This window comes from Globicephala melas, chromosome X, assembly GCF_963455315.2.
Source record: "Globicephala melas chromosome X, mGloMel1.2, whole genome shotgun sequence".
Taxonomy (NCBI): Eukaryota; Metazoa; Chordata; class Mammalia; order Artiodactyla; family Delphinidae; genus Globicephala; species Globicephala melas.
In genome coordinates, this window is record NC_083335.1 from 88,139,318 (window position 1) to 88,154,354 (window position 15,037).

Genomic DNA, 15,037 nt, shown 5'->3' on the forward strand with positions numbered 1-15,037 from the left:
CAGACCCATTAGTTTGACAAAAATAAATACCAAATGTTGGTGAGAATTTGGAAAAAGTAAACTTTTACACTGGTGGTGGGAAGATAAAATGGTACAAACACTTTCCAGGACAATTTGACAACATATAATAAAATTTAAAACGTTAGTTTTTTTGTTTTTTTTTTTTGCGGTACGCGGGCCTCTCACTGTTGTGGCCTCTCCCGTTGCGGAGCACAGGCTCCAGACGCGCAGGCTCAGCGGCCATGGCTCACGGGCCCAGCCGCTCCACGGCATGTGGGATCTTCCCAGACCAGGGCACAAACCCGTGTCCCCTGCATTGGCAGGTGGACTCCCAACCACCGCGCCACCAGGGAAGCCCAAAACGTTAGTATTTTAAGATTCAGAAATTTGACTTCTAGTGCTATAATCTAGAGAAACTCTTCACACAAACACCAGGATATGCAGTAGCTTGCTGGGCAGTATGTGACCACTGGCTCTCTGGGTGAATAAAAAGCTCTGTTTTCTAACATTTCAGATTTCTCAGGTGTGAATACACTGGGGTTGATTTCTAGCTCCTGACATTAGTGATTGCAGAGTTAAGAAGGGACACATAAACCAAGTAAATGTCCATCAATAATGGAATGGATAAACAAATGTAGTATACTTGTACAATGGAGCATACAGATGTATCTCAAACATATAACATTGAGAGGAAAATGCCAGTTGCCCAATATGTACAGTGTGATACCATTTATGTAAATCTAAAATGATAGAAGGTTCTTAGTTTAATTTTTTTAAACATCTTTATTAGAGTATAATTGCTTTACAATCGTATGTCAGTTTCTGCTTTATAACAAAGTGAATCAGCTATACATATACATATATCCCCATATCTCTTCCCTCTTGCATCTCCCTCCCACCCTCCCTACCCCACCCCTCTAGATGGTCACAAAGCACCGAGCTGATCTCCCTGTGCTATGTGGCTGCTTCCCACTAGCTATCTATTTTATGTTTGGTAGTGTATATATGTCCATGCCACTCTCTCACTTTGTTACAGCTTACCCTTCCCCCTCCCCGTATCCTCAAGTCCATTCTCTAGTAGGTCTGCATCTTTATTCCCGTCTTGCCTCTAGATTCTTCTGACCATTTTCTTTCTTTCTTTTTTTAAGATTCCATATATATGTGTTAGCACACTTACTTCACTCTGACTTACTTCACTCTGTATGACAGTCTCTAGGTCCATCCACCTCACTACAAATAACTCAGTTTCGTTCCTTTTTATGGCTGAGTAATATTCCATTGTATATATGTGCAAAAATATGGAACACGTCACGAATTTGCGTGTCAGCCTTGTGCAGGGGCCATGCTAATCTTCTCTGTATCGTTCCAATTTTAGTATATGTGCTGCCGAAGTGAGCACCTTAGTTTAATTTTTGACATAGCTTATTAATAATACCTGAGACATCTCTGCTTACATTTTTTCAGACTCTAATCCCCTCAGGACAGGGGCCATCTCTGTTTTCTTTTTTGTTTTAATTGCTGTAGAGTTAATAAACCATCTTTCAGTGGGTGACCTTGTAAAGCAACCTTTATTTTGGATGGGTTTCTATAATTCTTTCCAGTCTCTTGACTCCCAGATCTTGCAGCTCCTGCTGGGGTTGTAGTTATAGCTATGTGTACGTTTCTACATGTACTCACGTAGAGTGTAGAATCAAGTTTATATGAGTTTTGTCATTGTATTTGAGTTTTAAATTCATTTTTCCTTTGGATAGGAATAAAATTCTTTAACCTAATAAGCAAAGTATTACTATTGCCTTCTCAGGAGCCAAATATAGGAGCCTTTTAATTTGTTTACAGTCTGAAACTCACGATGACAAAATGTATCTTTGTATTTTCTATGTTTACTACATCTGTTGTCACTATGCAGTCTGCGTTTATTGAAAGCACAAAACATCTTGTTGCATTAGAAGCAAAACAGCATGACATACAATGTCGGTTCTGATTTAAAATTCTACTGTTTTTCAACTTATCTTCATTAGTATGCTAGTATAATCTATTTTTTAGAGGAAAGAGAAATACATTTTTACCTATCCATATTTGAAGTATTTCTTATAGAAATTAGATTAGACAGAAATATAGAAAGCATCAAACCACATTATAGTTAGAATATAGCTCCACTGCCACAAAAAGGGAAAATTAATAAATTTATACTTCTCTGATGAAGGAAGACAACTGTTGGTTGGATCAGCTAGTGATACCAGTAAACATCTACTTAATTAAGTGCGTATTTTGTATTGCATTAGAAGAAGGCCAGATCCTATTGTATTCTCTTGTAGGGAAGGCTGCTGTTAAAACATATTTGCTCACAGTATAATAGTGTTTCGCCACAGAAACTGTAATGTTATGATCAATGGCCTATTTTACAAGCACCTAGTCATTTAACACATCAATATGGAGGGTCTACACAAAGGTGAGTGAGACACAGCCTGCCCTAAAGAAATTTATAAGCTAGCAAGGAGAGGATGTACATAACAAATGGCAACATAATGATAACAGTTGCACAAGAGATAGAAACAAGAAGAGTACAGGAAAAGTTCAGAAGAGAAGTAATGATAGCCACCATGTATTTATTATTTATGTGCCATGTACCTTACAAGGGTGATTACTAATACTAATACTCCAATACTAATACTCACAGATGTGAATTGGATACTTACTATGTGCCAGGCACTGTTCTAAGCCTAATACACGTGTAGGGGATCACAGTATGCCACCCCAAAATATGCCATTTTGGCATAGGGATAATTTGGAGCTGAAGGCAATTGAGAAACATCAGATGCCTGGGAAAAAAAACTCTCTGCCCTCCCCTTCATTTGCCTAAAAGCAGACTCTGTCTCTCAATCACCTTCAGGGAAGCTGCTTATCAGCTCAGAGATTACACTGAGAGGAATCTACACAACAAACCTGATGGAAACAGCCTTTATCTTCCATTAGTTTCCCCCATATATTTACCTTCCCACAGTCTGCTGCCCTTGGAAGCTTAAAACTCTTTTCCTTTGTCTTGTCCCTTCTCTACAAATTTAATTGTTCTTTGTTAAGATGCTATAGCTATCCCTTTGAGTTACTAATCACTAAACTTTTTTTCCCTCCCCTACACATGTAAGCTGGTAAATGCTTTTAATCCTCATGAAAATGCCTTCAGGTAGTTATAATTATTCCCATTTTATGGAAGAAACAACTGAGGCTTCAGAAAATTTCCGAAACTTACCCAAGGTCGTCTAGCTAGTCAGTGAATGAACTAGGGTTGAACCCAAGTTTGTCTGAATTCTGAGTTTATGTTCTCTGAAGTGGCTTCGGGTCTTGTCTTCACTATGCCAGTAACTCAGTGTGTCAGCTATCTATCACGGGGAAGCAAAGTGCCCAAAATTTACAGGATTAAGACAATAATGATGTATTATTGCTCCTGATTCAGTGGGTTAGCCGGTCAGTGCTTCCGTTGATATGTCCTGAGTCACTCATGCTATTGCCGTCAACTAAAGGCTCAACTGGGGCTGCCGTGTCCAAGATGGCCTCATTTACGTGTCAGGTCCTTGCTGTGGGCTGTGGACAAGAGCCCCTGGACTCACCTCCATGTGGCCTTTCATCCTAGCTTCTTCACAGCATGATGATTCAGCACAGGGGTATCAGGGTTCCAAGAAGGCATGCCCCAGTCCATGAAGGCTGATCAAACCTCTGCTTGTGTCACATTTGCTAATGTCCAATTGATTGAAGCAAGTCACCTGATCAAACCCAGAGTAAGTGCTGGAGGAGACTATACTAGAACCTGGATACCAGGAGAAGATGTGATTCATTGGGGGCCATTAATGTAACAATCTACGACATTTATCACATGACCTTAAAAAATCCTCAGAAACTGGGCTCTTCATCTGTAAAATGAGATGGAACTGAGTTACCTCTGAGGTCCTTCTATCACTTGTGATTGGGAAATAGATAGAGGGCATCCTCTATAAGCATCCTTCCTGTCAGCTCCATAATCCCTTGACATGCTGCTCACTAACTTCCTCTTTTCCCTCAAAGAGGATCTTCCTAAATCTTCTAACAGTCTCTTCACATATCTCATTATGATCTATATTGTCTACCTTAACTTAGGGAAAAGAAAGAAGAAAAGGAAAATGAGAAAAGTAAAAACTAAAGCACTATAGTGCGATGCTTCTAAAGCTGTGCATTGTAGGCCACTGAAGATCCCTGTGGAACAACGGGGTGAGGAGGGAGGGGGGAGTGGGTCTGTGGATGGGGAGGTGGGCTTCAGAGGAAAAAGTCCTGAAACAATTTTGTTCATCCACTTTCATCAAATTTGAAATGTAAGGTTAATTGTTATTTTCACAGTGATCCTATCACAGGTGACCCTTGAACAACAGCAGGGGTTAACCCTCATACAATTTATAGTTGGCTCTCCATATCCAAGGTTCCTCCACATCTAAGGATTCAACCAACCACAGACAGTGCAGTACTGTAGTGTTTACCATTGAAAAATGTCACCCTATAAGTGGATCCATGCAGTTCCAACCGGTATTGTTCAAGGGTCAACTGCATTTTCTTTCTTTTTTTTTTAATTTATTTTTTATTGAAGTATAGTTGATTTACAACGTTGTGTCAGTTTCAGGTGTACAGCAAAGTGATTCAGTGATACATACATATATCCGTTCTTTTTCAGATTCTTTTCTGTTATAGTTTATTGCAAAATATTGAGTATAGTTCCCTGTGCTATACAGTAGGTCCCTGTTGTTTATTTTATATATAGTAGTGTGTATATGTTACTCCCAAATTCCTAATTTGTCCCTCCCTCCCACCTTTCCCCTTTGGTAACCATAAGCTTGTTTACTATGTCTGTGAGTCTCTTTCTGTTTTGTAAATAAGTTCATTTGTATCATTTCTTTTAGATTTCACAAATAAGTGATATCATATGATATTTGTCTTTGTCTGACTTACTTCACTTACTATGATAATCTCCAGTCAACTGCATTTTCTTAATGAGCATTGCCTTTTTAGTATAGGTGGGAGATGGAAGAGTGGTGAGTAGGGAAGATGTCTGAGCAGATCCTTCCAAAAGGTTAACTTTTCAGCAATGTTTAAGGTACCCTGTTGGCTTGACAGTTGTTAACATTGTGATGAAAGGCTGTTAGATGAGGCAGTGGGGAAAAGCTAGACCTTAACACAAGGAGCGGGTAGCCGAAGGGTCTAGGTCCTTTTACTGTGCTCATAGCGTGCTCATTCTCCCACTAACCAGTGGTGTGGACCCAGTCCCTAAATCTGGCTTCAGGCATGCTTCCTTTCAGTTTCTGAAGTTGTATATCTTTGGATAAACATATTCTGCAAGTACCATTTTAGCTGGTTCATCACTGCTGACATTAAGTTAACAGCATTTTGGGGCTTGGCTAATATTATCTCGCATTGTTTCCAAGCTATTGAGTACATTTGTAAATTTTGCATTTTTTCATAGTTACTGTTTTATTGATCCACAATTCATATAAATGGGTCAATGACTCACAAGTGGTTCGATGAAAATAGTGATATAAATGCTCCAACTTAAAATAATGTCATAAATATAATGAACAAACTCCAATTTAATTTTTACTGTGAGTCTGTAAAGGCCAGTACAAGTGAGTCTGTTAGTGATGATTTCTGACAAGTAGTTGAAAAAGAAAAGTTTGATTTGGAACTATAATGAGCAATATCTGAAAATTGGATTTTATTGGACCTGTGATCTGTTTAAACCTCCCCAGGACACAGTCTATTATGTAACTTTGTTAAATAGTGGGATGAAGACATTGAAACTCTTGTCATTTTTCAAATCAGAGTGACCTCCCTGGTAAATTTATTGTGTTTCTTCAAGGAAAGCATAAAATAATGCTTCCCATTACATAAATTATGAATTTTATACCTCAAGATAGAGAAAAGACCAACCTAAAGAGGCACAATTCAAAGTTGCCCTTCTTGTGGCCAACACACACATAAATCACATTACTTCTGGAAGCTTATAAAAGCCAGTTCAAAATTGATGCTACATATGATGCTCGAAGAAAAAGCAGATTCGCTACTGGTAAAAATAATATCACGTACTAGGTTGGTATTTTGCTTTACAGTGAGGTGAAACCACTGAAGTGTCAAGTATGACTCAGTGCTTAGCAAATATGCAGCACATACAGGAAGAGGAAGGGCTGCCTGACAGCTTGCTCGGGTTCTAACTGATAAGTCATACTATAGGAGGAGAGAGGTTTTGTTCACTAGTGGTTATTTGATGAGCCACGATGTAGCCTAGCAAAGTGGGAGGGGTGTACCTGGAGCAGGTTCAACCTGATGCCAATCCACACCCTCCTGTATTTATAGAAAATAATCCGTGGGAAACAACCAAACCACCAGAGTTCGGCTGCATTGCAAGAAAATCAAAAGCTCTGTGTGTGATTAAATCACGTGGTTTTTTGGCACCATGTGGGAAGAAATGAGCAGTATGTAAAAAACTAGAAGGCTGCTTTTCCATACTGAAATATGCTCTCTGGTGAGGGGAAAGTTGCCCACATGAGTTTGGGAAACAAGGAATGTGATTACAACAAAAAAAGTCTTCGACGTAGCTATAATGTCAGTAAAGACCATTTCGATGATTTCAAATGGCGTGTTCACATAGTGTACCTTGGTCAAATAATCAGTGTCTTGAACAGACTGAACTTGTCACTTGAAGGCCTGTGTTTAATCATTCATTCTACAGCTATGTACTGAGTGCCAGCAATGTGCCGGATGGATGGTCAGACAAAAAGCTCTCTCAAATTCCCAGTCTTTGAGTAACACAGTATACAGATGAATGACCTACATTTCCAAAGTGGCCAGTGTAAATTATTTTTTTTCCTTCAAATTGTAAAGCAAAAAATATAATCTTCTGTATACAAAACCACATGTTCAGTGGTCAGCAGGACTTATATAGTCATAGGGATATAAATACCTAATTGATCTAGCCAAAATGACAATGTGACTATATTGACAGAATGGCCATAAGTGGAATGGGAGTCATGCCTGTATGAAAGGTAAATCCTCTTTTACTATAGAGGGAAGTCAACAGGTAGGGCCTGAAACTACAAAATCAAGAATATTTGGAAATATCGGGGTAAATACAGTCAGTTAAAAGAGTTGAAAATTGCTGCGTCTGGAGATACGGGCTTGTGGGACTGGGGAATTGCTGTTCTTTGCAACAATCCTTGTATAACTGTTAAATTATAGGAACATGAACTTTGCTTTAAATTTTTTTTTAAATGTCATAGAAAATTTGGAAAATAGAGAAAATCATAAATAAGATAAAAATCCCATTTCACCCAGTCATTTAAATCCTATACAATAGCTTCAAAATGGTTTTAAAACAACTCTCAAATTGCTTTAAAATAGCTTTTTAAAATCAGAAGATTGGTATGTTTATCTTTTTCATTTTTCAATGATAACAAGAATGATACCTTGCATGTCAACATTTGAAATCTTTTTTATGCAAAAAGAAACAAATCTGCCCCACCACGAAAGTAGAGTATCTGTTAAAGAACAAGCTGCTAACTACCTTGTTATAAGAAAGTAAAGCATAATGGCACTAAGTTAGATATTTTTTTAATGCTTGCAACGATTTTCAAAATTCATCTAATGCTAGAATAATTATGAGTATGAGAAGATAGAAATGAACTCTACTAACTGCACCTTATAGAATTGAGGGATCTGCATTTCCTCCAATATGACTTTTCAACTGAGAGACTAAACCTGCACAGCTCAACTTCCTCCTCCCACCCTCCCACCCTCCCACCTTCTCCCACCTCCATTTGTGGACTATCTGGATCCAACTATAGGTGAAACAAAGACTCTGAGTTTATATCGGTCTTTAGACAAGCTTCCTTCTTAATACTTAGTTTTCCCAGTGCAGATGACAATGGCTTAAACACACGCACACACACACACACACACACACACACACACACACGCATGCGCGTGCTCTAATTTGGGGAAGGGTTCAAATCCAGAGGAAATGAATTGGCTGCCTGCCCCGGGTGGGGTATGATCCCATTCAGCTCCTAGCCCTGGAGACACAGCCAGGTGATTATAGCATAGCAGATTGCTGAAAAGGCTGGTCTTTTTTTGTTTTGTCTTGTATGTTTGTTTTTAATGGTCTGATGTTCTGGATGTTTCTCCATTGAATGTAGGGTCTCAAAACTCAGTGCAAGAGATGTACTCTCAAAACACCCTCAAAGAACAGACCCACTTCCACCGCTCCATGAACTGTCAGAATGCACTAGATATTCTGGAGTGAGAAATGTTATTTTGAAATCTGCTTAGGGGCAGGAAGACTGACATCAGGGAATGGGGCTGTTGGCAGCTTTCCTGTCTCCTGATATACTCAGGGCTGACTGTGCTGGTCACATGCTTGCTTTTAGTTCCCTGAGGAAGTGTGTTGAGTTATAGAGAAACTAGCCAGAAAAGATAAGCCACAGACGGAGTTTTCCCGGGACCGACAAACAAGCTTTGTATAGCCTCTGATTAGCCAGGTGCTGCAGCAAATTTTGTCTATGACTTTAAGGATTCATATCTGATTGAGAGTTATTTCCTTACGCCACCATCTCTGACTCATGTGAAAAATGTTCTCTTCTTTATACTCTTTAACAATAGCGTGTTTACTGATCTGAGAAGACTGTTGCTTTCATTTTCCTTTTGTTAAATGATTGGGTGACATTATTATGAACCTTGTCTTCTTCTTCTGTGTTTTTCTTTGGAAAATGAATGATTTCTCTCTTGCTCTCGGCCTTTCTGGTTACAATAAAAGGGCTTCCCAGTCTCCTTTTCCTGCTCCTGGGCCATTAAAACCTGACATTTTTGGAAGGAGGTATGAGACAGTGTGAGTTTAATTTCTCCAGCAAGGCTATCTACTCCAGACAGAACCAGGGAAATTTGGCTTTATTTTTTATTTCATTTATTTCCTCGTGCAATTGACTTTCTTCAACCACTGTTCTCCTACGGAGATTATTTTATTTTACATCCCGGGATACTGTAATTTGAAAAAGAGAGAGATAGCATTGTTAAAGAGAAAAACCATAGGTCCAAAATGGCATCACTTGTACTAAAGCCAATGAAACCAAACCTAGATTTAATACCTAAACTAATTGTCATTTCCACCTTCACCACAAATGTAATCTTAATCAACCAGTATGTAATTTTCTGGTCAGCACCAATGAGGTAATCTACCAGCTGGGCCCTCTCCATCCCCCAGAGGAAGAAGAGGCAATCTGCATGATAAAACCCTTGCAATTCCCTTTTCCCCAAAAGGAGAGGTCTTGCCCTAAAAATAACCCTTTCTTTTCTTTTGCTAATAGCTCCCTTGCCCCACCTTTCTTCCTATAAAAACCTCCCATTTTGTACAACCCCTCTGAGTGTATTTCTAGTTGCTAAGTGGGATGAATCATTAAATAAGACCAATTAGATCTTCAAATTTACTTGGTTGAATTTTTTTTCTAACAATATTATTAGTAATGCTGTGTGTTATTTACAACTATCATTATATTAATATAAACATTAGAGGTAAAAAATAATCAGCATAATTTGACATTCCTGTCCTTTGCATAAAGGAAAAACTTAATAAACATGGTTTGAAAGAATGAATTAAGTAACTAAATTATTCTTTACTCAATTTGGACTTACAGAAATAGTTCACTAACTGCAGAGTGGATAACTTATTAGTCATGTCTACTTTGCCCCTTCACCCTTCCACATATGTAGGTTTCTACCTTATTAACGGGTCTCTTGCTGTAAGTAAATTTAGCACATCATAAGACTTGAATTTTTTGCTTTGGCAATAAGTTAAAAATGGTCAAACATTAAAAACAATATAAAAAGTTATACCTAATGAGAAGTCTTACTTCCCATATCTACCTACCCTGTTCCTCATCCTCAACAGCTTTTATTAGTGTTGAAGAATAGCAGAATATGCCTCTTCAAAATATGCCTCTTAGGCCTAAAGATTATTTTCATCTGGTTATTTTTGAGAGGCTGCAGACAGAGGAGAAACTCTGAAAGCAGAGTAGAATTTACCCTTTTTTAAGGGAAATTTACATTTATAAGGGAAATCTCCATTTGTAGGGGTATCTTCCTCTCTGTACCTAAAAGAGAAGGATGACTCTAAATCACAAGAAACTCAGTGGAGCAGGCACCTGACTTGAATCTGCATAACAAACTTCCCCTTGTTTACTGTGCTTTTCCTGATAACTTCCTATAACTGACCTCCCCAGTCCACAACATCTTTCCTTTGTCTTTAGCTGGAGATGGTAATTAAGGTGATGGCTTAGGCCATTTGGGGGGATTTTACTCAGTTTTCCTGGGTATCTCCCATGTGTACATGAGGCATATACATCTTATTAAACTTCCCTTTTTCTCCTGTTAATCTTTTTATTACATGGGGTCTCACACAAGAACCTAGAGTGCTAGAGAAAAATTATCCCGCCCCTCCCCCCACAGTTTTGGCAACACAGATGGGACCCACTGAGATACACTACTTGCTTCAGATCCTGCAGATGGAATCCTGGAAAACTGGAAGAAGCCAGTGAAGGGTAAGAATTCTTACCAAAGTCAGCTCTCTGTCTGTAGTTCCCAGTCAAGAGAGAAAGGTAAAAATTTCATGTTGTCCCTTCCTCTCCAAATTCAGATTAGCAGGAGGAAAGCATTTGTAAGACTTAGTTCTTTGGATTGTGATGCTGGTTAAAATTTGGTTTGGGGGTACCTATTAGTTATTGAGCTTTTCCCTCCCAGGGACAGCCACTGTTCTGTTTCTCTCATTGTATGTTCTGAGAACTTGGCTTGGCTTTCTGCCTGCTCAGGGCATGGAGATTTGGGGTTCTGCATATGCAGGTGGCTCAACTGTCAGGTTGGGGGCACTGAAAATATGGCCAGACAGAATGTGGGTTGCACCCCATTTGCAGCTAGCATGTTACTGACTTGCCAGCTCTCAGGGGACTTGTCTGTATCTTTCTTTTGGTTGTCTTTGGGCATGGCCCTAGAGCTTGGGGGGACAGTATCTTTTGCGCTCTCTATGGGGTGGGGACACCTCTTGCATCCATGGGTAAGTCATAAAGGGCTAATTGGTTTTGGTTTTGAGTCATTTGATAGATATGCCTTTGGTTTAAAAGAAAAAGGAAAAAAAAAAGTTGTTCAACACTTCCAGGGATATTTACTGTTTGTCCTGACTGAAAGTGATAAGATGTTTGATAGAATTTTTTTAAGTAGCTCTATGGTCAGAAGTTGGCCATATTGGAAGCTGATATTCAGAGTTTGATAGGAACTGTTTTTTTAGACCTTCCACCCTAAGACAGGTAGACCAGAAAATTACATACTGGTTGATTAAGACAGGAATCTTTTTTTTGTCTTTGTTGCTGCATGTGGACTTTCTTTAGTTGCGGCAAGCAGGGGCTACTCTTCGTTGTGGTGTGCGAGCTTCTTATTGCGGTGGCTTCTCTAGGCACGAGCTCTAGGCATGTGGGCTTCAGTAGGTGCAGCATGTGAGTTCAGTAGTTATGGCACACGGGCCCTAGGGTGTTCAGGCTTCAGTAGTTGTGGCGTGTGGGCTCAGTAGTTGTGGCTCGTGAGCTCTAGAGCACAGGCTTAGTAGTTGTGGCACACAGGCTTAGTTGCTCTGCAGCATGTGGGAACTTCCTGGACCAGGGATCAAACCCATGTCCCCTGCATTGGCAGGAGGATACTTAACCACTGCACCACCAGGGAAGTCCCTGATAGGAATCTTTTGATTTCCATCTTAGTTGGAAATCTCCCTGATGTAAAGAAGCAAATTGAAGACAATGTAGTTGGATCAGCCCCTTATATCACTCAGATTGCAACCAATTCTTTGAGGAATTAAAAACAACTCTTCTTGTCTTACTAATTGAGTATAAGAACAGAAATGCAGCTCTAAAAGCAATTTAAGGCCCATCTATCCTTTTTACCAAACCCAAAACCTCCCCTATTCATCTCAAAAGGCTTGTAGATATCATAAAAGATGTGGACTAAGGAAACAAAATCCTTCTTGGAGAAAGTTACATCCTTCTTCTGTGCCTTTGAGATGTAAATATTCTACCTTGTCTTCTCTAGGAACCCAGAGCCATCTCTTGGAAATGTCAACTACAGGGAGGTAATTCTTATAAGAAGTGGAAAGAAAAAAAAAAGAAAGAAAAGAAAAGAAAAAAAGAGGGGCTATTTGGATACCAGGGAATGAAAATCTTAAATGTCTTCTCCATTAATATTAGTAAAAAACTTGAGCAGGTAACTTTAACTTAATGCCATCTGCCAGAAACACAATTCGGACCCAACTGTTCTTTTATAAACTAGTGAGTTTTGCATTGTTGTACGTGTCTAATGGCTAAAATTTTACAGCAAAAGCTATAACATCTCTGTTTGCATCTGTCTTTTTGTTTCTGTATGTCAGATAGGTAGATACATAGACAGATAGATAGATAGATAGACGGACAGATATGTTATAGATGTGTGATTTTTCCACCTCTGGATGGTACTGCCAAAATTAATTTGTGAACTTTATTTAATTGGCTTAAAGAAAAAGGAATACTTATATAAATTAAGTATGCCTAAAACTCTCAAAAATATAGAAACTTACCTAAATGTTTTTCAGGTTCATGTGATCTGGGACAATCTTAAGTAAATAAAAGCTGGTTTAAGTTTGTTGATTTGATTAAAATAGGCATGTCTTCCGAGTTATCAGCATTTAATATAATGCAGACACAGAACTTTTATTCTACCCAAGTTCACTAGTAAAATAAGTTCGTGTTATCCCTGTTAGAGAATTCATTAGCAAGAAACAAAAAAACTTAAGATGATGGTTATCTGTTCAATGTCTCATGAAATTTTTATGAGTAATCTAAACATAATTGTTAAGAACAAGTGAATTAAATGAATGTAATTAAGATAAAAGTTTATAAATTAACTTTTCTACAACAATTATGTTTTATGGTATGTCTACTTAAAAATAGTTTCTAAAATCTTTTTGGTAACTTGAAACCTTAGAGCAAGACTAAGTTAAGTTAAATGATGGATGTTCATTGAGTATACAGATTATTTCCAAATAAAATTAAATATTGAAATATTAATTACTGAACAAAGGTTTATCTACTTTTGCTTTTTACAAAGGAATGAAAGATATTTGGGTTTTTCAGTAAACATGCTTTGTAACTCATTGAAAAATTTACTATGAGGAAGAACATGCTTCTAGAAATTATGAAATGTATCTGTAAATTTGCCAATATAGAGAATGCTGGTGTAACAGATAGTTCACAAGTGCTTACTTAGTTTTCATTATCAATTAAGGTTTCTAAGGGTTAAGAATTCTAATTAGTATATGTAATTAAAACTACTAGAAATACAGGCATAGCTTGTTTTATTGTGCTTTGCTTAATTGTGCTTCTCAGTTGTTGCGTTTTTTTTACAAATTGAAAATTTGTGGCAACCCTGCCTCGAGCAAGTCTATTGGTGCCATTTTTCTAACAGCATTTGCTCACTTCATGTCTCCATGTCACATTTTGATAATTCTCACAATATTCAGACTTTTTCATTATTATTATGTTTGTTATGGTGATCTGTGAACAGTGATCTTTGATGTTAGTATTGCAACTGCTTTGGGGAGCCACAAATCAATGATGAACTTAATCTATAATTGTTGTGTGTGTTCTGATTGTTCCATCAACCAGCCGTTCCCCCATCTCTCTCCCTCATCTTGCGCCTCCCTATTAACTGAGATACAACAATATTGAAATAGGGACAATTAATAACCCTACAATGGCCTCTAAGTGTTTAAGTGAAATGAAGAGTCCCATGACTCTCACTTTAAATCAAAAGCTAGAAATGATTAAGCTTAGTGAGGAAGGCATGAGATACGCCAAAAGGTAGGCCTCTTGCACCAGACAGTTAGCCAAGTTGTGAATACAAATGAAAAGTTCTTGAAGGAAATTAAAAGTGCTACTCCAGTGAATATACGAATGATAAGAAAGCTAAAGAGCCTTATTGCTGATATGGAGAAAGCTTCAGTGGTCTGTACAGAAGACAAAACCAGCCACAACATTCCCTCAAGCTAAAGCCTAGACCAGAGCAAGGCCCTAACGCTCTTCAATTCTACAAAGCTGACAGGGGGTGAAGAAGCTGCAGAAGAAAAGTTTGAAGCCAGCAGAGGTTGGTTCATGAAGTTTAAGGAATGAAACCATCTCCATTACATAAAATTGCAAGGTGAAAAACCAACTGCTGATGTAGAAGCTGCAGCAAGTTATCCAGAAAATCTAGCCAAAATAATCAATTAATAAAGGTGGCTACAGGGACTTCCCTGGTGGCACAGTGGTTAAGAATCCACCTGTCAATGCAGGGGACACAGGTTCCATCACTGGTCTGGGAAGATCCCACATGCCATGGAGCAACTAAGCCCATGCGTCACAACTACTGAGCCTGTGCTCTAGAGCACACGGGCCACAACTACTGAGCCCATGTGTCACAACTACTGAAGCCCGCGTGCCTGGAGCCTTGCTCCGCAACAAGAGAAGCCACCGCAATGAGAAGTCCATGCACCACAACGAAGAGTAGCCCCCGCTCACCACAACTAGAGAAAGCCTGTGCACAGCAATGAAGACCCAATGCAGCCAAAAATAAAAAATATAATAACATTAATTTTTTAAAAATTAAAAAAAATCAAGGTGGCTACACTAAACAACAGATTTTCTATGTATAAGAAACAGCCTTATCTTGGAAGAAGGTGACATCTAGGACCTTTATAGCTTGAGAGGAGAAGTCAAGTATATCCACACAATGGAATATTATTCAGCTATGCAAAGAAATGAAGTTCTGATATATGCTACAACATGGGTAAACATAGAAAACACTTTGCTAAGTGAAATAAACCAGATACAAAAGGTCAAATATTATATGACTCCACTTATGAGGTACCTAGAATAGGCAAATTCATAGAGACAGAAAATAGAATAGAGGTAACCAGGGACTGGAGGAG

At 38.5% G+C, this 15,037-nt stretch overlaps 1 non-coding gene across 1 annotated transcript; it reads right to left on the reverse strand.

The window, feature by feature from the left end:
- Positions 1-1,292: 1,292 nt before the first annotated feature.
- Positions 1,293-1,399, reverse strand: LOC115841233 (U6 spliceosomal RNA). Its single transcript, XR_004034760.1, has one exon. It is a non-coding gene; the product is annotated as a U6 spliceosomal RNA (small nuclear RNA).
- Positions 1,400-15,037: the final 13,638 nt, after the last annotated feature.